The sequence below is a fragment of the Crinia signifera genome, chromosome 19, assembly GCF_055691185.1.
Source record: "Crinia signifera chromosome 19, ASM5569118v1, whole genome shotgun sequence".
Taxonomy (NCBI): Eukaryota; Metazoa; Chordata; class Amphibia; order Anura; family Myobatrachidae; genus Crinia; species Crinia signifera.
In genome coordinates this window covers 28,380,885-28,401,350 of record NC_139226.1, presented here as the reverse complement: position 1 = coordinate 28,401,350, position 20,466 = coordinate 28,380,885, and positions in this window count along the sequence as shown.

The following is a 20,466-nucleotide window of genomic DNA, read 5'->3' as shown; positions in this document are numbered from 1 at the left end:
CAGATGTTTTCCCATTAAAAAGGATAGAACTCGCATATTTAATGGGTTGCGATTTTTAGTAAAGTTTACTAAAAATCGCAAAAAAAATAGACCAGGTTCTGCCTGGCGATTTTATCAGAAACATGCACAGATCATTGAGATCTGTGCATAGTTCTGTTGTAAAAAAAAATAGATAAAAAAGAAAAAAAAACGGCGTGCGGTCCCCCTCCTAAGCATAACCAGCCCCGGGCTCAAAAAGCCGGTGCTGGTATAATAAAATCAAAGGAACAATCAAGTTGGGGTTCCCTTGATTTTATAAAACCAGCACCAGGCTCAAGGTCCGGTGCTGGTTCCCAAAATACGGGGGACAAAATGACTAGGGATCCCCCGTATTATAAGAACCAGCACCAGACCAACCAGCCAGCAGGGTAATGCCACAGCCGGGGGACACTTATTATATAAGGTCCCGCGGCCAAAGCATTAACCCCCTGGCTGGTCAGCATGGGCAGGGGTCCTGGGCAAGTGGGGACCCCCCCAAAGAAGGGGTCCCACCCTCCAGGACTTACCAGCCCATGCTGAAAGTCCGGGGCTGTCCCCGATGCCCCTGGGCGGTGGGCATCGGGCTGATGTAAAGTGTAAAAAAAAAAAGAATATAAAGTATTGTTTTCTACTGTAGAACTATGAGTCCCAGCAAGCCTACCCTGCATGCTGGGACTTGGAGAACCACAAGTCCCAGCATGCGGGGCATTAAAAGGCCCGCTGGCACTTGTAGTTCTACAGTACAAAAAATAGTTAAATAAAACACACTGATACTTACCTACCTTGAGCCCGTAGGTCGGTCCCTGGATCCGGGCTCCAGGGCAGAAGAGTCCGGTTCCGGGGCTGGTCCGGGGCTGGTCCGGGGCTCCTGGGCTGAAGAATCCGGGGTCCAGGATCCGAAGTAGTCCACAGGGGTACCTGAGGAAGGAAATCCTACTCACCTGGTCCCCGGCGACGACCCCGGCATCTTCAGCTCCAGGCGTGCTGCTCCCGGCTGCTGTGGTACCCGCTCACGGACTGGAGAGGCGCAGAGATTTTCATCTTCCGCGCCTCTCCTCAGAATGATTTCATTGGCCACCTAGCGGCCAATCAGGAGCCGAGACGGCCAATAGAATCATCCGGAGGAAAGGCGCGGAAGATGAAAATCTCTGCATCTCCAGTCCGTGAGCGGGTACCACAGCAGCCGGGAGCAGCGCGCCTGGAGCTGAAGATGCCGGGGTCGTCGCCGGGGACCAGGTGAGTAGGATTTTCTTCCTCAGGTACCCCTGTGGACTACTTTGGATCCTGGACCCCGGATTCTTCAGCCCCGGAACCAGGACCAAGGCCCCGGAACCGGACTCTTCTGCCCTGGAGCCCCGGAGCCCGGACCAGCCCCGGAACCGGACTCTTCTGCCCTGGAGCCCGGACCAGCCCCGGAACCAGACTCTTCTGCCCTGGAGCCCCGGAGCCCGGACCAGCCCCGGAACCAGACTCTTCTGCCCTGGAGCCCCGGACCCAGGATCCAGGGACCGACCTACGGGCTCAAGGTAGGTAAGTATCAGTATGTGTGGGCTGTGTATGTATTAAACTTTTATTTTTCAGGGTGTCAGTGTGTTTTATTTAACTATTTTTTGTACTGTAGAACTACAAGTGCCAGCGGGCCCTTTAATGCCCCGCATGCTGGGACTTGTGGTTCTCGAAGTCCCAGCATGCGGGGTAGGCTTGCTGGGACTCATAGTTCTACAGTAGAAAACGATAGTTTATATTTTTTTTTTTTACACTTTACATCAGCCCGATGCCCACCGCCCAGGGGCATCGGGGACAGCCCTCAGCATGGGCTGGTAAGTCCTGGAGGGTGGGACCCCTTCTTTGGGGGGGGTCCCCACTTGCCCAGGACCCCTGCCCATGCTGACCAGCCAGGGGGTTAATGCTTTGGCCGCGGGACCTTATATAATAAGTGTCCCCCGGCTGTGGCATTACCCAGCTGTCTGGTGCTGGTTCTTAAAATACGGGGGACCCCTGGTCATTTTGTCCCCCGTATTTTGGGAACCAGCGCCGGACTTTGAGCCTGGTGCTGGTTTTATAAAATCCAGGGAACACCAACTTGATTGTTCCTTTGATTTTATGATACCAGCACCGGCTTGTTGAGCCCGGGGCTGGTTATGCTTAGGAGGGGGGACCGCACGCCGTTTTTTTCTTTTTCTTTTTTTACAACACAGCGCACAGTACTGAAAATGTGCCGATTTTCATGACTGAAAATCGCACATTTTCAGGACTAAAAAAGCGCCCCAAATCGAAACCATATCGCACTTTTTTTGCCGCAAATTCGCGGCAAAAAATGTGATTTTTAAAGGTGCGATTTTTTTCTTACGAAAAAAATCGCACCCTATTACATTTCGCCCCATGTGTTCATTCTAGCACCCACCATATTTGAAAACCCATGCAGTTCCTCTTCCCTGCCTGGGGTGTTGCTGGCTGCTGAAGTGCTTCTAGCACAGTGTGGTTTGTATATCCGCACTAATATGAAAACCAGACATGTGCTAGAAACACCACAGCAGACAGCGACACCCCAGGCAGGGAAGAGGAACTGCATGGGTTTTTCAAATATGGCTGGTGCTAGAATGAGCACTAGACTGTCCAATGTCAGCAATTCAGACGGCCGGGAATACACCTATCCAAATGTGGAGCGTCTTGGGAACTATGCCACGGGTAGCGAGTTTAGTGGTTGCCTCATTCACTAAAAGTTTGCCAAGTACCGTATTTAAGATGAGTATTTCATTGTCGTACAGGAATAGATATAAATGAACAAGTTAGGCCTAAAGATGCACACTGTGCTGCCATGGATAGTATGCCCAGTCTGCTACGTGATACCTACTCCCCCTGTGACATAAATACTTAATTCTATGGAAGAGCCATTGGTACACGGTCAGTTAATAAGGACGCATTTTTCTTGAAACCAGTATGGAATCTAGGTAATCAGGCAATAGACAAGGGCCCTATACTGTAATTATATCTGTCTTTTGCCTTTTTACACTTTTGTGTGGCACAATGGTGCATGTTTTAAGAAAAAGATACATGGACCAACGAGTTGCGCAGTCCAGAGGTTCTGGGCTATTGGGAGCAGGTTAGGGTTCTGGAAACACAGGTATATTACAGGAACACATGCAAGCAACAAATGTAGGATACCATATATGGGACAATGTAACCCTCCTTTTTATTTATTACCAGTTATTTATATAGCGCACACATATTCCGCAGCGCTGTACAGAGTATAGTTGAACATTCACATCAGTCCCAGCCCCAGTGGAGCTTACAATCTATATTCCCTACCACATGTACATGCGCACACATTCATTCTAGGGTTAATTTTGTTGGGAGCCAATTAACCAGTATAGTTTTGGATTGTGGGAGAAAATCGGAGTACCCAGAGGAAACCCACGCAAGCACGGGGAGAATATACAAACTCTGCACAGTTAGAGCCATGGTGGGAATGGAACCCATGACCTCAGCGCTGTGAGGCAGTAATGCTAACCATTACACCGTCTGTTTATTTTCAATAGGATCTAGTATACCATAACATTTATACATATTGTTAATATAATTGTATTTTTTGGGGGGGATGAAGAAAACACATTTTAGTCAGTATTGTGTATAATATCCCACAAAGCTGCATGTCATAGTGTAGTACATATGTAAGGCCTAGTAGTCTGCATAGTGCTTAACAGCCAAGTAGATAAGCGGTGTGTGGATGAGGTGGGAGACCAACGTGGATGCTGCTTGTGAGTATGTGTGTGTGCAGGGAGGCGGGGCCTGTGGGAGGAGCTAATAAGATGGCAGGCTTTGCTAAACAAGTGGCTAAGCTGGGTACACACTTTGATGACCAGCGATATTGCAATAAGCTGACACATTGGCGTGATCTGCCAAACAATGGTGTGATATATCGATCCATGGTCACCTGCACTGCATTCGATATCACATCGCTCCATTTAATGTGCAGCATATCACAGGGGTAGATGCAACCATGATGACCTGTTAATTTATTGCATGAGCTTACAGCTGCTACACCTGCTGGTTTTGTGATGCCAAAGAACCACCTACTGTAACCATGGCAACTTGTATACAAAACTTTGGCATTTGCAACATTAAAAAACATTCAGATGGCAAAACAAGGCCAAGTCATAGTACTATATGCACAGGATGTAAGAGGTACTATATGCACAGGATGTAAGAGGCAATGTGGTGTCTCCTGTGGTGTCAGGACTTTATTTAGAGTTTATAAATGTATACCTTTTATTTATCTATTTGTGATTTGGAGAGTTCATTGACTTTCTATAGAGGGGCTGCCTTATTGGTTGCATGTAAGGAGAGTCTCCTGGCAGCTAGTCTAACATGGGTTCATGCGCCACCGTGTGGTTTTGCATGGTATTGTCAGAGCGGTCATTAGACTGATGCGGTAATTACGACTGCCGAGACCCTGAAAGGGGGCTGCGCTTGCCATAGGGGCTATTATTTATGGGGGTTGTGGACCCCCATGAGGGAGAATAGCCCCTGTAAGTAAGGAGCCCATCCAGCACCGGCACGTAAAGCCATGCAGGCATTATTCTATGCAGAAAAGGCAGCGGTACGTGTATTCCGAATCACAAGCCTGAACCTATCCATGTGTAGTCACATGTAGGGCGAGATGCTCCAATCAAAAAATGCCGTAAAAACCCAGTTTTCTGTGTTTTTACTGCATTTTCATATGCATCAAAGCCCTACCGCCGTGGCTTCGCTGCGGGGGGTTACGCCACTTGTAGATGGCGTAACCCCATAGAAGCTGATGGGCTTCCCTTCATGTTCCCCACGTGCCAACCCCTGATCCCCCCCCCTCCTTCACTGTGTCCAGGCAACCTTCTGCTGTGCTGCCCGGACCAGTGACCACCTCCTCCCTGCACCATTTCCGGTTGCATGAAGGAGGAAGCAGAGCCGGGAGGGGGGACCTGCTGCACATCGCCGGCCACAATGCAAAGGACAGCTCTTAACGCAAGAGCTGTCCTTTGCGTTAATAATCGCATATGATAGTGCATATGTGATTATTAACTACGCGAATGCCGTTAATGGGGCCGGTGTTATTAGAGAATCCCACCCAGAATGATAATGTGGCCATAATGGGGAAGGGGATGAATCCAAAAACGAAGGATGCCAACTAACTGAGAATAATGGGTAAAAAAAACCGGTACTTGTTTCCTAGCAGGGAGCCCACTACACAAATAGCTTAGTGTTCTATTCTGTGTAGGAAAATTGCATCGCATTCCATCTATAGTAGTGCTGTGCGGTGTGATGCGATGTCCATGTTAACTGCACAGGAGTGCTTATACAATGAAATATCGCATAGTATCACATGGCACCAAATGCGATATTTCATTGTACAAGCACCCATGCCATGAGATGTGATGGGTGCTTACAATTAGATGTGATGTGTGCATAGTATGTGATGTGATGGGTGATTGTAAGCACCTACGCCATTAAGCGGCAACCCCAGTATCCACGGCACCCCGAAGCATGGCGAGCGGCGGCGGTACGCGTGCTCCGACCTTTTCATACCCCCACTATCCACGTCGGCGTGGTGAGCGCAGCGGAATACATGTAAAGTCATCTGCAGCCGCTCGCCACGCTTCGGGCTCGGTGGCTCGCTACGCTTGCCACACTATATAGAATTCTGTGGCGGAAATGTTTGGCTGCTGATCAGCCATTTGAGCGCATCCTTCACGCGCTGTTGCTGCTCCCAAAGGCAGATTGACTTGTTTTATATTTTTTGGGTCATTTTTTTTTCCTTATTAATGTTCTTATTATTGATTAATTGCTAATATTCATTATTTATTGTGATTACTATGATTACTTGATTTAACCCCTTGAGTGGTATGCCCGGAAATTTCTCGGGCTCAGCTGCGCTGCCGCAGCGGGCTATCCCGGAAAATTTCCGGGCATACCACAAATATGAAATAGGTGCACGCCAGTGGTGTCCAGGTGTGCACCAGTGGCGCAGCACCTCTAGAGCCCGCCCTCCCCAATCACCCACCCCCCCCCCCAACCCTCCATCACCTGACCACACGCCGGAGCTCTTCTAATACCGCTCCCCCCTCCCGCTTCCGCCTACTGTCATACTTTTAGTAGCAGTGACGTTGACGGCAGATTCGGGGATGTTCAGGGCGGCTCGGGAGCGCTTAGGCACCCAAGTCCTCGAGCTGCCGCGAACATCCCCCAGCCTGCCGCCGACGTCACTGCTCAATGTGACAGAGGCAGCGGGGACACTAGAAGTTCCGAGCTCCGGCGTACTAACGCCGGAACAGAGGCGAGGGAGGGTGGGCTTCCCACTGTGGTTGGTTTTGCTGGGGCAGGACAAACCTGTCCTAGCAAAACCTACCACTCAAGGGGTTAATATGCTCTTTCATTATTACCACTTTTTCTTCGTTAATGTTCTTATTCTTCATTGACTCCTATCATTGTCATTCTTTTTTGTGATTATTGTCATTATATCTTTTAATATGCTCTTTCATCATTAATTATTTACTAAATTATAGCAGTTATTCGTTAACACACGTCGTCATTACTGTGTCAGATGTATGATATTGCAGGTGTGAATGTGTCCAGAAAACACCCCCACTATCCACATCATCCCGAAGCGTGGCGAGCGGACACGGATTACTTAACATGTATTCTGTGTCCTCTCGCCATGCTTCGAGCTTTGTGGCTTGCTGCGCTCGCGACACTTTATAAAATCAACTCCGAGCCGACGTGAATAGTGGGGGTATGAAAAGGTTGGGAGGACGCGTAACACGTCTGCTCACCACGCTTCGGGATGACGTGGATAATGGGGGTATGAAAAGGTATTTAACATCACATATACATATACACAGGGTTAAAATTGCATGCGATTTTAGTGTTATGGTGTGCAATGCGAAAATTGTACAGGGTGCAGTGAATAACTTAACTAGTGAAATCGTATCGCATTGCATGCAACGGAAAAGTGACGTGCGATGTGATTTCACTACGCAGAATAGCCCGCTACGAAAATAGCATACTGGGCGCCGTGATAATACACAAGTACTGGTAACTATGATGTAACAGTGTAATGTGGGCTAGGTGACATGAGGGAGATTGCTAGACTAATGAGGGAGAGAGGGAGATTGCTGTTATGTCAGGGAGTCTCCTGCAGAATGCAGGAGGGGAGGTAACTATGATGTAACAGTGTAATGTGGGCTAGGTGACATGAGGGAGATTGCTAGACTAATGAGGGAGAGAGGGAGATTGCTGTTATGTCAGGGAGTCTCCTGCAGAATGCAGGAGGGGAGGTAACTATGATGTAACAGTGTAATGTGGGCTAGGTGACATGAGGGAGATTGCTAGACTAATGAGGGAGAGAGGGAGATTGCTGCTATGTCAGGGAGTCTCCTGCAGAATGCCGGAGGGGAGGTAACTATGATATAGCAGTGTAATGTGGGCTAGGTGACATAAGGGAGATTGCTAGACTAATGAGGGAGAGAGGGAGATTGCTGTTATGTCAGGGAGTCTCCTGCAGAATGCAGGAGGGGAGGTAACTATGATGTAACAGTGTAATGTGGGCTAGGTGACATAAGGGAGATTGCTAGACTAATGAGGGAGAGAGGGAGATTGCTGTTATTTAAGGGAGTGTCATGCAGGAGGGGAGGTAACTATGATGTAACCGTGTAATGTGGGCTAGGTGACATGAGGGAGATTGCTAGACTAATGAGGGAGAGAGGGAGATTGCTGCTATGTCAGGGAGTCTCCTGCAGAATGCAGGAGGGGAGGTAACTATGATGTAACAGTGTAATGTGGGCTAGGTGACATGAGGGAGATTGCTAGACTTATGAGGGAGAGAGGGAGATTGCTGCTATGCCAGGGAGACTCCTGCAGAATGCAGGAGGGGAGGTAACTATGATGTAACAGTGTAATGTGGGCTAGGTGACATGAGGGAGATTGCTAGACTAATGAGGGAGAGAGGGAGATTGCTGCTATGTCAGGGAGTCTCCTGCAGAATGCAGGAGGGTAGGCAAGTATGGGCTGTGTGTGTGAGGAGGAGGAGGGGGGGTGATAAACTGGTAGGGTCAACCCTGTTTGGGTGCCTCCCTTCCCTCCATATAATATGAAGAACTGGATCATGTTTGTAAGGTAAGAGGATTGGTGTTCAGATAGAAACTTTTATGTTGTTTATTTATATATTTATATTGTGTGTTTAATATTTTATAGACTTTCCTTATAAATGTTCCTCGGGTGAGTTGTCGGTATATCAGTAGAATTACACATAGGCAGATGGATATGATGGGGAACTTTCAGAAATGAGGTTCTTCCACTTTATTCCCTATAGAAAGAAGGAGTGTACGCAGCAGCAGCCGGCACTAGGAATAGTCAATCCCTAATAATATAAGAATATAAATAGATTTTTTTGTGCCGGCACTGGCTGAGAAACACACACAAGACGGTTTATCAATTGATCATTTTTACTAAATAAAATATCACAATAAATACGATAACATATGATCTACAACACAACTAGAAATAAAATGTAAAATTAAAAGAGATGACTAAATATAAAGGGCTCAGTCTCTCAATCAACTTAGGTGGTAAAAAGACAAGTTAAAAAGTCATGTGTCAGATGAACAGAGGTATGTAAACATTACCATCCTTCATCTACCCAGGGCCGGTGCAAGCCACTGGAGCGCCCCAGGCAACGGGGGGGGAGAGAGTGCTCTCATCCGCTCCACCTGCGGGGGGCTATCTCCCGCACACTGTCAGCACAGAACCTGTCAGTGCCCAGCCACACACATTCCATGACAGCTATGTGCCCCCAGTAACCCCCCGGGAGTGTTAGGGTAACAGCACCTCATGAGCGCCTTCTCCTTCGAGCTCAGATGTGTCAGCCGCTGTTGCTTCCTCAGGGGGACATCACCACTGTCAGACTCCGGGCTGCAGGGGGTGTGTATGGGCAGCAAGACGGACACTAGGGGGCTGCAGTCCAGATCCGGCACTCAACCGCTCATAGCACCGTCCTATCTGCGTTGCTCCACGGGTGGGGGGAAGTGCCCGGCATCGCTCCACCAGAGGGAAGGGGTGGCGAGTCACTCGGGGGGAGGGATGATTTGAGAGTTGCAGCTTACCTCCGTCCAGGGGGTCACACCTGATCCTAACTTCCGCCCTGGATCTACCTCATAGATGTTATAGAGGGAATTGGGTACTTGTTTCCTAGCACAGCGCCAGCGATGGAAATTGTATCCATCGGGTGCTAAAAAATCGCGTTCATCGCATGCAACCAAATCACATGCGATACGATCAACGCGATTTTTACATTGTAAAATGGTCCCAGAGACCCGTTTTTACATAGACCCCAATGTTAAATGCCCCCCAGATCCCAATTTTCATTGTATACCCACCCTGATGGGTCAAATGCCCCCCCCATTGTTAACGCCACCCCACGATGAATGCCAACCACTATCCACATCGGCGTGGAGTTGATTTTATATAATGTGGCGAGTGCAGCGTGCTCCGCGAGGGGACGCGCATTACTTTACAGGTACGCGTGAGCTCGCCATGCTTCGGGATCGGTGGCTCACTGCGCTCGCCACACTATATAAAATCAACTCCACGCCGACGTGGATAGTGGGGGTATGAAAAGGTCGGAGGACGCGTTCATCGTGGGGTGGCGTTAACAATGGGGGGGGGGGGCACTTGTCATGTAAATTACCCATCAGGGTGGGTATACAATGAAAAATCGGGTCCATTGGCCCATGTAACATTGTTCCCTATGTAAAATCGGGTCCATCGCATCGGTCGCATTGTATGCAATAGACCCGATTTTTCATGTCCAAATGACATTTTTGAGGCTGTACCACCCCCACTATCAGCGCGAACCCGAAGCGTGGCGAGACCGCGAGGGGCGGCGGTACGCGTCCTACGACCTTTTCATACCCCCACTGTCCATGTTGGCGTGGAGTTGAGAATAGAAAGTGTGGCGAGCGCAGCGGACACCTGTGAAGCCCGGGAGGGGACACGTATACCTGTGAAGGTATCCGCGTGTGCTCGCCACGCTTCGGGTTCGCGTTGATAGTGGGGGTGGTACAGCCTCAAAAATGCCATTTGGGGGCCATTGAACATGTTTCATACTAATTCCAATGCATTTGGATGCTTTTCAGTGAAAAATCGCATGCGATACGATTTTTTTCATATACGATGGCCATCGTGGGAGCCGTGATAATCCACAAGTACCTAAAAATAATATAAATGTGTGTGTACGTTCCTGTGTACATCCCATCACACAGCACATAAAGTCTGTGCAGCCTTTGCTTTTAGTACTAGATTGCATCATAACACAGAGCACGGTGCTGTAGCACACTGTATGCTTTTTGTACTAGATACTAAGCAATCTAGAACTAGAAGCACGGAGTTCATCGCATCGTGTATGGGCACCTTCACACTGTTTTTATGTTGCAGGATTTGTTTGGAAAATAACTGTTGGCATCTTGTTGGCTGATACTTTCCATTCTAGATCTAACACACATGAACAGAAATCCACTGCGGTGACTTGGATAAGGAAATCACTGTCTTTAGTATTGCGATTACTATTATTAAGTGTAAACTTTTTTTTTTTTTTCACATTAATCAAAATGTCACTAGCATGAGCTTCCTCTGTATGTTGGGTCTCTACGATAGCCTGCGGCCACAGTTACAAGCTTTGTCCCTTAGGTACCTCCCTTCGCTCCATATAATTTAGCATGCAGTGTGTAGGTACTGTAGGAGCCGGACTGGAGGCAAAGCCTGGGGGTAGGCTCCCCTGACAGGGTTTGTAGGGAGCTGACTAGCAGTTAGTCATAGGAGGAGTGCTTAAGGAGAGGGTCATAGGGGGAGGGGCTTAACGGGGTGTTGGAGGGGTTTATAAGCAGGGTTCAGACAGGGTTCAGACTGGGAGATTTTCTCAACAGCTAAGCAGCGTGACATCTCCCATGGCTTCCCCAGGCAACGCTGATGCAGAGGTATCCGCTGCGCTTGCTGCCCTCAGGGAGGCAGCTGGCACCAGAGGGACTGAGTGGCTGCAGCAGCAGATGTCAGGTCTGCTGGGGGGACTGGGAGCAGCAACGCAAGAGGCTGCTCCAGCGGGTGCACGGCCTCGGAGGTCCAGGCCTCCGGAGCGCTTTAGCCCATCTGTGTCCCCCAGGGTTCAGCGCCGTTCACGGAGCCCCGTTAGGGACCCTCCAGGCCAGGCTGCGGGCCGGGCACCTTCCGCCCGCAGGACCAGGTCTGGGAGGAATCCAACCAGCAGGCGGAACCCTCCACGCGGTGGGGATCCCCCCCCACGTGCAAGAAGATCCGGCGTCGCGTGGTACTGGACCTGGTGCGGTGGGGCATGCGGGGCATGCTGCTGCCCAGCGCGGGGTGAGTCGTGCCAGGGAGGCAGAAGTACAGGCTGAGGACCGCAGGCCTGGTACATGGAGCGAGAGGCGCACAGCTGGCTCCGCCTCCAACGAGGTCACGCCGGCTGGTGCTGTACCTGAGGGTCGGGATGACAGGAGAAGAGAGATGGCAGCGTCAGCAGATGATGGAGAAATACCTGGTCCTTCCCCATTGGCTGGAGTTCGTCAGGACACTGGACCTGCGGCTGCTGGGTTCACAGCCCCCAGGCAGCCTGGTGAGTCTGTCTCTATGTCTGTTAATGCTTTAGCGCAGAGTCAGGGGGGGGGAGGGTTAGCCCTCCAAGGGGAAATGAGTAGAGGTTTTACTGAATTATTGAGTGGGTTTGCAGATTGGTTGGTGGGTTTGCGGCAGGGGGCGGAGCCGTCCCCGGCGGCAGCATGGGTGCCGCAGAATGCAGGCACACCAGCTAGCATTAATGTGCCAGTCAGTAATAGTGTGTCGGTTAGCAGTGGGGTGTCGGTTAGCAGTGGGGTGCCGGTTAGCAGCGGGGTGCCGGTATCCGGCGGCGAGCAAGGTAGCAGTAGTGCAGGGGCAGAAGGGGGCAGTGTTGGGACGCAGGAGGAGAGTGGGAGGCTCAGTGACACTGCGAAAGGGGAGGTGTATGTATGCTTTGAGGGTCCTTTGGGGGCCCACCTGAAGCAGGAGGTGAGGGAGAAGATTTGGAAAGGGGAGTACGTCGATATATTTTCATTGCTCCCTTTAGAGCGTTTTAATCTGGATAGGCCCCGTAAGGAGGAGAAGAAGGAGGAGGAGGAACGGCGGCGGTATTGGCTGATACCGCGGTCATTCACGAACTGGTTGCAAGCATTTGCTATTTTGGCTAGTGTGATTGGGGAAAAGGCACCTGACAATTGTTCAGGCTTGTTTTGTTACATGGATGCGATAGGAGAGGCATACCGTGTGTATGGGGGCTTGGCTTGGCTCAGGTACGATGAGCAGTTTAGGCAGAGGAAGGCGGTTCGCCCTAACATACGTTGGGACCATAAGGATATTGCTTTATGGTTAAAGGTGACGGCTCCCACAAAAAGTGGGCAGCCCTTTCGTGGGGACGTGGGGGGGGGCGAGGGAGGCCACAAATGGGACGGCCATGCAGAAGGGACTCTGCTTTGCCTTTAATGATGGGTCATGTCGGTTTGGGGCAAAATGCAAATTTAAACATGAATGTTCCTCGTGTGGAGGGACCCATGGTGCAAATAAATGCTTCAGAGGGAAGTCACGGGACGGTAATTCAAAAGGGGGAGACACCAGTTCGACTGGAAAGGATGCTGGGCTCTCTGCATAGGTATCCTGACCAGCAGACAGCCGTGTTGTTGGAGGAGGGGTTTAGGGAAGGTTTTAGGATACCCTCTGACGTGCAGTTTTCAGGGAGCTTTAGGAGGAATTTGAAGTCTGCGAGGGAGCATCCAGAGGTGGTGCAGGAAAAACTGCTTAAGGAGGTGCAGCTGGGTCGTATGGCCGGACCTTTTGGGTCAGCACCATGGCCAGATTTGATAGTCTCTCCATTGGGGGTGGTACCTAAAAAGGAGGCGAACAAATTTCGCCTTATCCACCATTTATCTTTTCCAAAAGGGGCGTCGGTCAATGATGGCATTGATCCCGACATCTGCTCGGTGGTTTATACATCATTTGACGCGGCTGTTCAGTGGGTGAAGCGGTTTGGGAAAGGGGCCAGGTTGGCAAAGACTGATATTGAATCGGCATTCCGTTTGCTGCCGGTTCACCCAACCAGTTGCCATTGTTGGGATGTTGTTGGGACGGGAAGTTTTTTGTTGATCGTTGTTTACCGATGGGCTGTTCTTTGTCATGTGCTTATTTTGAGGCCTTTAGTTCTTTTTTGGAGTGGGTGGTTAAGGATGTCTCTGGGTGTAGTTCAGTTATTCATTACCTAGATGACTTCTTATGTATTGGTCCTGGGGGGACAGTAGTATGTGACTTATTGTTGAGGACTGTTGAAAGGGTGTCGGCAGACTTTGGGGTCCCGCTTGCTCCAAGTAAGACGGAGGGCCCTGCAACGGTGATCAGTTTTTTGGGTATTGTCATTGATACCGAGAATATGGAGTGCCGCTTGCCCGAGGAGAAATTGCTGGGTTTGAAGGCCGAGGTAGGGAGGGCATTGCTGTTGAAGAAGATTAGATTGAGGGAATTGCAATCCTTGCTGGGCAAATTGAATTTTGCGTGTCGCATTATGCCTATGGGCCGCATTTTCAGCAGGAGGCTGGCAGCAGCGACGGCAGGGGTGGTTCTTCCTCATCATTTCGTCAGATTAGGTAGGGAATTGAAAGGGGACTTGCGGGTGTGGGCAACTTTCTTGGAAGCTTTTAACGGCAGAGCCTTGTGGATGTCAGACACGTGCGTCGCTACTGAGCTAGACCTTTTCACAGCCGCGGCCGGGAGTGTTGGGTTCGGGGCATATTGCCAGGGACATTGGTGTGTGGGCCGGTGGCCGGAGTCTTGGGTGCAGAGAGGCATGGTAAAAAAACTTGGCATTGTTGGAGTTGTTTCCTATCTTGGTTGCGGTAGTTGTTTGGGGGGAGCTATTCCGGAATAGGAAGATTTGTTTTCACTGCGACAATTTGGGGGTTGTCATGGCTATTAACCAGTTGTCGGCATCTTCACCGCCAGTGGTCACCATTTTGCAGCAGTTAGTGTTGGAATGTCTGGCTTTGAATTTGTGGGTTGTGGCTAGGCACGTTCCTGGTGTCTCTAACGGCATTGCGGATGCTTTATCTCGTTCACAGTGGGAGCGTTTTCGGGAGTTGGCACCAGAGGCGGACAGGGAGGGGACCGGGTTCCCGAGTCGGCTCTGGGCTCTGCTGGACGGGTAGTCGACCAGCTCATCAGGGAATCCTTGGCCCCGAATACGTGGTCGGCATACAATCAGGGATGGCGGAGCTGGTTAGAATGGCGTGAGGTAGTAGGTCTGAAGGAGGATGATGACGAGTTGGCTGTCTTGCTATATATAGGCCATTGTAAGGAGATTGGTTGGTCAGTGGCAAAAAATCACGCGCTGCATGGCAGGATTGGCTTTTGGGTTTCGTGCAGGCGGCAGGCCTGACGTCACTAAGAATTTCCTGATTGCGCAGGCTTTGAAAGGTTGGAGGAGAGGCCATGTCGTACAGGATCAGAGAAGGCCGGTGTCTTTCCAGTTGTTACAGAATATGGGCATGAAGTTAGGGGAGTTCTGTAGTTCCATTTTCGAGGAAAGGTTGTTTGGGGTAGCTTTTTCGCTTGCCTTCTTCGGGGCACTGCGGATTGGGGAGCTTGTGAGTCCAAGCGTGTCCAGGCTGGGAGGTTTGTTAGGAGAGGATGTGGATTTATACTCGGATAGGGTGGAGCTAGCGGTGAGGAGGTCTAAGACGGATCAGTTAGGGAGGGGGAAGAAGGTAGTTCTCTTCTCTGTACCAGGGTCGGATATGTGCCCGGTGGCACGGCTGAGGATATTTAAGGAGGTCAGAGTGGGCAGGGAAAGGGATCCTTTGCTGATGCATGCGAATGGATCCTTTTTATCACGGTTTCAGTTCACAAGTGTGTTTAGAGCAGTCCTGCGGACGTTGGGCCTCAAGGGGGAGGAATACGCGGGTCACTCTTTCCGCATTGGGGCCGCAACTGAGGCTGCTAGAATGGGATTTGGGGATGAGTTGATTAAGCGTATTGGGCGGTGGGACTCGTCTCGCTTTCGGTCTTATGTTCGTTTAGGGGATTGTTGAGGTTGACCGTGTTTTTTCTGTTTTAGGGCAGCCTCCGTGCCTGATTTGGATTTTAGGACATTCCTATGTCTTTTGGGGAGCTTTACGGGCGGATGTCAGACCGAACGGCCGCCAGCTGGGTTTGGATAGAGAGGAGGCAGTGGTTCACTGGCTGGGGAAACGCGGTATGGTATGGAGTGGAGTGCTGCAGGAATTTCACCGTTTTGTTCGGCTCGATAGAGTTCCCGACATATTAGTTCTGCATGTAGGCGGGAATGACCTTGGGAGCAGACCATTTAGGGAGTTGATACGGGATATCAAGTTTGATCTCCTACGTTTATGGGCAATGTTTCCGGAATTGATCACGGTTTGGTCGGATATCGTGCCACGCCATTATTGGAGGGATGCGAGGTCGGCTGACAAGCTCAATAAGGCACGGATTAAAGTTAACAGGGCGATTGGGCGTTTTATGGCCAGGAACGGGGCTGTTGTGGTGAGGCACAGGGAACTTGAGTCTGGTGCCAGGGCATTTTGGAGAGGTGACGGTGTGCACCTGAATGCTGTGGGGATAGATGTTTGGTCTTTGGGACTACAAGAGGGAATAGAAACAGCGTTCCGGATGTGGGGGGGGCGCACGGGGTTAAGGGTTTAACCTCGTGCTTTGTGGCGGAGGGGGGTCCTCGAGGTTGGTGGCATTGAGGCTTAATTATGCGGCGGGGAGGGCCCCATGAGGGGGCTGGACTCCCCTGGGTGAGGTTAATTAATGAGCACTGGGTGTGTACAATTGGTGCCCTCGAGCCAATCGCTATCGGCTGGGGGTAAGAGCTCCTGGAAGTGCTTAGAGGTGTGGATATATATTTATTGAGGGCCTCGGGGACCACCTTCCGTGGGAATGTTTTTGGATTATTGTTTAAAATTATATTGTTCAATAAAGATGGCTGCTGTGGCCAATTTTATCCAACAAGAGAGTTATGTCATTTGTGGGGGGATAGTTGGGCACAGCGATTAGACAATACCCTGTCATGTAGGAGCCGGACTGGAGGCAAAGCCTGGGGGTAGGCTCCCCTGACAGGGTTTGTAGGGAGCTGACTAGCAGTTAGTCATAGGAGGAGTGCTTAAGGAGAGGGTCATAGGGGGAGGGGCTTAACGGGGTGTTGGAGGGGTTTATAAGCAGGGTTCAGACAGGAAATAGGGGTCACTGGGAGATTTTCTCAACAGCTCCCACCCACCCTTCCCTATTTTTTATAGTTTAGGTAGAATATTTACTTGGATGTCTTTTTGTCACAGTGGCCTGTGCGGAGGGGGGTCCTCGAGGTTGGTGGCATTGAGGCTTAATTATGCGGCGGGGAGGGCCCCATGAGGGGGCTGGACTCCCCTGGGTGAGGTTAATTAATGAGCACTGGGTGTGTACAATTGGTGCCCTCGAGCCAATCGCTATCGGCTGGGGGTAAGAGCTCCTGGAAGTGCTTAGAGGTGTGGATATATATTTATTGAGGGCCTCGGGGACCACCTTCCGTGGGAATGTTTTTGGATTATTGTTTAAAATTGTATTGTTCAATAAAGATGGCTGCTGTGGCCAATTTTATCCAACAAGAGAGTTATGTCATTTGTGGGGGGATAGTTGGGCACAGCGATTAGACAATACCCTGTCATGTACGATGGTTCCTAGACATCAGGAACACACTGCAGCCATAAATTAGGACAGAATGAAGAGCTGGATCATGCTTGTAGGTAAGAGGATTGGTGTTCAGATAGATGGAAACGTTTATGTTGTTTATTTCAGGGTTGCCAACCCTCCCGGAATGGCCGGGAGGTTCCCGGATTCCGGCTGTCCCCTTCCCCCCCCCCCCCCCCTCATGTACCTTGTGGTGGCGGAAGCGTTAAATTGCTGCGATTCGTGGCATTTCGGCGGAAGGGGCCGGGCTAAATAGGCAAATTGCGCATATTTAGCCCCGCCCCCTCATCGGAGAACCGCGTATTGCGGTATTTGCATTACTGGGGGCAGGGACTGATGATGTCTCCATCAGGCCCCGCCCCCAGAAGTGATGTTGACAGTCTCCTCTCCGGGGTTCTCCCGGAGAGGAGGTTGTAAAAGTCGGCAACCCTGGTTTATTTATAATGTGTGTTCAATATTTGATAAACTTTCCTTATAAGCGCTATACAGGTGACGGCACTGCAGCTACATGGAGCAGTACTTGAGTCCTTGCCAGCAGTACTCTCAGCGGCAGCTGAGCGGTGGGACTACGCAAGGTGGCTGGGGAACAGTAAGCAGCAGACATAGATGGGAGCAGTAACCCCCCCCCCCACTACAACCCGGTGGGCTGGGCAGCAGCAGCAGCGCTGGGACAAGGAAGCTCCTGTATGCTGATCCTGACAGCCGGGTAAGCTCCTCTGCTGACTCCACGGCTGTCAGGCAAAATGCTGTGGCTGTGGAAAAGATGGCACCAGGGCACCCCTCTTCATTTAAGTGCTGATTTTTTTTCCTGCTATTGTTACACTATAGAAATACATACTGTATGTTCAGCATGCCCCAGTATAGGCAGGCAGGGACAGGAGTCATCAGCGCTATCTCTCCCATACGCTGCAGTCAGGGCAGGCGACAGGGGGGGGGGGGGGGTCAAAGGGGACACTCATACCGGGCCCCGACCAGTTGAGGGGCCCCAAAGCTTTGAGGGACTCAGGATCTGTCTGCATGGCTGCCTAATCACCTGTCTGGCTACCCGTTCTAATGAGTTTAGTCACATCACGGAACACACCAAACCACACAACACACAATGCTGAGCCCTCCCATCTGCCCTTCCCTATTATATTGCATTGTAAATATTAGTTATCTATTAATTTCTAATTTAAAAAAAAGTGTAAAAACAATCTGCATTCTGTGTTGGGGGGGCCCCAGAGATATCAGTGTTCCGGGCCCCAAGATTTCTGTTGCCGGCCCTGGCTGCAGTGGGTCAGACAGGTTACAGCATACCTCCCAACTGTCACGATTACAGCGGGACAGTCCTGATTTTCGGGTCCTGTTCCGCTGTATCACCCGCGGCAGGCATTGTCCCACTGCGGGGGGTGGCAGTTGGGAGTCCCCCCAATCTAATAGAATAGACGCAGCATCTATTCTCGTATGAAAATGAGGTTGTGGCTAATTAGCATAAGCCACGACCTAATTTGCATATGCCCCGCCCCTTTTCGGGCGCGCGAGTGTCCCTATTGCTTCAAAGCAGAAGTTGGGAGGTATGGGTTACAGTACAGTGATTACTAGATCTCACGCTGGGAGCCAGGGACAGTATGTAAACTATCTCCCTTTCCAAGTGTATTCAAATAGTGTTGAATACACTTGAATAGTGGCATGTAGTTTGCAGACTACCCCTTACTCCCAGAGTTCGTGTGACCTCTCAGACCGGGAGAACACAGACGAGCTTCCCAGCAGTATACAGGGGGTGAAGGAATGACCCTTCAGGTAGGATTCGCGCTAAGGGGGAGCAGCTTGATGTACGAGTTTAGATATAATGGGAGATTGTGTATACACAATTTTGGGTCAAGCGCTAGGGAACAAGGGTGAGGACAGACTTGGGAGCACAAACAATTTGTAGGGAGAGGTGCACACACATGCGATTAGCTTTGCATAGAGGGTGCAGGAAAGGAGTGGAAGCGTAAGAAAATAAGTAAAATAAAATAAAAACTGGAAAGAAATGAGGAAGAAGAGGGGAGGATAAATGATGAAAAAAAATTAAGATAAAAATAAAAAAATAAAAAATAAATAAAAATAATAAATAAAAATAAAAATCAAAGTAAAAATAAAAATAAAACAATAATAAAAACGAAACAAAATAAAATCAAAGACCAATATGTTTACACACTTTTGTGTTGATGTGGGAGCAACAGAGTCTCGGGAGAAGCTATCCCTATCTTACCCTGATGTTCTTGCTGAAAGTTAGCAGCGTTTGTGTGAAGCTGCGGGACTTCGCGGCCGGGTGCTGTGACGTCACCCGCCGGCTCCGACTTCTTTGTCAGATGTGCGGCAAGGTTCTGGGTGGCTGGGGAAGCTTGGTACTCCTCTCCTGGTGCTCCTTAACGTATACGTTAAGGAGCACCAGGAGCACTGGCGTAACTAAGCCACCGCAGCCCCCGCCGTGGCGGGGAGGCGCAGAGTAACTATGGGCGCCGGGGGGGCTGCGGTGCTATAGTTACCCGCTGCGCTGCTGCCCGGCCGCATCTTCGGTCACTGTCCCGTCACTCGCTCCCGGCGCCGGCTCCTGCTGATAATGAAAAGTGACACTTAGAAAATGGCTGCCCCCGTATTGCAGACAGTTTTGGCAGCCATTTTCTAAGAGTCACTTTTCATTATCAGCAGGAGCCGGCGCCGGGAGCGAGTGACGGGACAGTGACCACAGACAGATGCGGCCGGGCAGCAGCGCAGAGGAGACTGGAACAGCGGGAGACTGGACGGGACAGTGACCGCAGATGCGGCTCTGTCAGGTAGGGAGGCGGGGGCGTCGAAAATTTTTTGGCGGGGGGGCGCAAATTATATAGTTACGCCACTGACCAGGAGAGGAGTACCAAGCTTCCCCAGCCACCCAGAACCTTGCCGCACATCTGACAAAGAAGTCGGAGCCGGCGGGTGACGTCACAGCACCCGGCCGCGAAGTCCCGCAGCTTCACACAAACGCTGCTAACTTTCAGCAAGAACATCAGGGTAAGATAGGGATAGCTTCTCCCGAGACTCTGTTGCTCCCACATCAACACAAAAGTGTGTAAACATATTGGTCTTTGATTTTATTTTGTTTCGTTTTTATTATTGTTTTATTTTTATTTTTACTTTGATTTTGATTTTTATTTATTTTTATTTATTTTTAATTTTTTTTTTTTTAATTTTTATCTTAATTTTTTCACCATTTATCCTCCCCTCTTCTTCCTCATTTCTTTCCAGTTTTTATTTTATTTTACTTATTTTTCTTACGCTTCCACTCCTTTCCTGCACCCTCTATGCAAAGCTAATCGCATGTGTGTGCACCTCTCCCTACAAATTGTTTGTGCTCCCAAGTCTGTCCTCACCCTTGTTCCCTAGCGCTTGACCCAAAATTGTGTATACACAATCTCTCATTAGAGCTTCCCAGCAGTAGCAAGACAGAAAAATAAGAATTATGAGAGTGCTCACTGCTCAGCTGTATGGGGAGTTGTGGATTTAGGTGGGTTCCTCTATCATCCTGTGTGAGTGTGAGTGTGTGTCCTTAGCCTATGCTAAATCCAGATGATCTGTGTCCCCACTACTACTCCTATCCAATACCTTGTACTACTCCCACCCTTACCTCACCAGCTCCCATGT